The 2,357-nt window shown below is 37.5% G+C and overlaps 1 long non-coding RNA gene across 1 annotated transcript in view; it reads right to left on the reverse strand.

Moving 5' to 3' along the window:
* Window positions 1-781: 781 nt before the first annotated feature.
* Window positions 782-2,357, reverse strand: part of LOC107297810 — a 4,530-nt gene continuing 2,954 nt past the window's right edge. Inside the window, exon 3 of the long non-coding RNA XR_001549138.1 lies at window positions 782-1,051. This is a non-coding gene — a long non-coding RNA (uncharacterized LOC107297810). The remainder of the gene's footprint in view (window positions 1,052-2,357) is intronic.

Here is a 2,357-nt window from a genome sequence, read left to right on the forward strand (position 1 = left end):
TTCAACACTACACCCTAGTGGCTCAGTGGTTAAGAAGCTGAGCTTGTCAGCTTTGAAAGCTGGCAGCTAAGATTCGAAACCCAAGCGCCATGCAATGGGGTGAGCACCCGTTCCTTGCCATCCTAGCAGTTCAAAAGCATGTAAATGTGAGTAGATTAACAGGTACCACTTCCATGATAGCATGCTGTCATGCAACAACTAACGGAGTAAAATCTGCAGGGACGCCTTTACTTTTACTGTTGTAGAAGTTCTCCACTAAAACAAGCTGCCTTTGAAACAGGAAGATAAGAAGTACTGTTGGTACTTTAGCATGTTTTATATTACTGCAGTGAACAAAACATATCACTTTAATAATCCTAGAACAAGTTGCATAGCAATATTTTTAAAACTTTGCAGGAGAGGGAGACAAAATTATGCTGTACAAATTATTTACTTTGTTGAACACTTTTAATTAAGAGATATAATGATTCATTCTAAGGTTTGGGCCTGCTAGATATCATATGCAACTGAAATACCTGGAGCCACTTATATCAATTCTCTACAGCATTTCCTAATGACTCCTTAATGATATCATATAGCACATGCTAGTCCACTAATAACAATTCGTTTCCGGTCACCAATTACTTTCAGACCAGCACCACCCTGTGGCTTTACCTTAGGTTCAAGGTCCACTATCAAGTGACTTCAAACTGCAAACAAGTCCTTTTACTCACAGGAAGATAGCCAATCATACACAGCAACGGGTACAGATTAAAATAACTGCCAAAAGGGATGCAGTCAATGTGTAGAACTTAAATCATGTTTATTCAGCTAAGAGGCATCTGCTAACAATGAGCCTTAAAGACATAATACCCTTCTGCCATAGACATTAGCAGTGGTCAAGGGAAAATAGGGAAAGGCGTGAGAAGATGGGGAGTTATAGGCTGGTTGAACATGTGGCTCTTGTCATGTTACATTATCCACAGCATACCAATTGGCTCACATATCCTCCTATGATTTTCAAACATCTTCCTTTCCTCTCCGATGTCCTCTTGAGGTAGAAAAGAAGGGTCTGGAAAAATTGGGAGGAGCAGGTTGATGGGTATATCATGGTTAAAGTTAAGGAGAGGTAAGGGAAGAAAAGCATTCAGAACATAGACGGGCCATGCAGGACCAAGAGACACCATATTTGCCCTTCTTGTTTTATATGATCTCTCTGGACTTATTATACCTGAAACCTGGAATATCTAAATATCTGATTAACCTCAAAATGCTGCTTGGCAGTTTATTCCAATACATTTATTATTTGAACCACATTCTCCAACTATTGGAGATTTTAGTGTAATTAACTGAAATTAATTCTAAACCACTAATCCCTTTTAACAAAGTTGAAGAAACTCATTATTTGCATGGCCTTTACATAATGAGCTGGGGCACCCTGTCCTGGTCAGCCAGTAGAGCTATAGTTGAATAATGTGAAATCAGGTTCCTATACTATTAAAATGAGATTAATACTAACCCCCAAAACTGTACACCTCAGAGAACTGAGTTGAAAAAGTAATTTAAAAATGTATTTTTACTGCCAAATTTGGGGCCAAAATCCATATTAATATGATTTTGTGTGTATTAAGAGAGGCATGGGCTTTTATCACCAGTATTTGGAATCTTTTAATAGGGGATTTTTCAACTATTGGGGTTCACTAAGAGAATTTATCAGGAGAACCCCTCCCCTGACTCCTTTTACAGTAATGTCATGTTTATCAACATACAAATTCATTTTTTGATAAAGAAGAAAGACTTCTCAAGCAAAATAGCAAATATTATCAGGATTATTAATTTTGAAATTATTTAATGTAGTTTTGACTTTTTATCTACTACTGTATTCAGTTTGACATACATTACACAAAAGATCCATCCAATATTATATTCCCAGGAGGAAGAAACAGATGCCAAAAGGAAACCTACAAATGAAAATACTGTTGTGTATATAATGAGTATAGGGAGATGTATCATCTCCTGAAATGAAGTCAACCTAGCTAGAATAATTTTTAGGCAATAAAATGCCCAATCATATCCTGCCTTTTTAAGTTAGTTTAAAGCAGGGGTGTCCAAACTTTTTTCAAAGAGGGCCAGATTGGATGAAGTGAACGTGCTGGAGGGCCGAACATTTTTCCAAACGTTCTTTGAACCATTACAATTAAACGCAAATGAATTATTTTATGCCTCTTTCCTCTCCCTCTCTTTCCTCTTTCTCTCTCTCTCTCTTTCCTTTCCCTTTCCTCTCCCCTCTCTCTCTTTCCTCTCCCCCTCTTTCTCTTTCCTCTCTCTCTTTCTCTTTCCTCTTTCTCTCTCTCTTTCCTCTAACTTTCTTTTTCCTC

This window comes from Protobothrops mucrosquamatus, unplaced genomic scaffold (genome assembly GCF_001527695.2).
Source record: "Protobothrops mucrosquamatus isolate PMUCROS unplaced genomic scaffold, P.Mucros_1.0 scaffold3538, whole genome shotgun sequence".
Taxonomy (NCBI): domain Eukaryota; kingdom Metazoa; phylum Chordata; class Lepidosauria; order Squamata; family Viperidae; genus Protobothrops; species Protobothrops mucrosquamatus.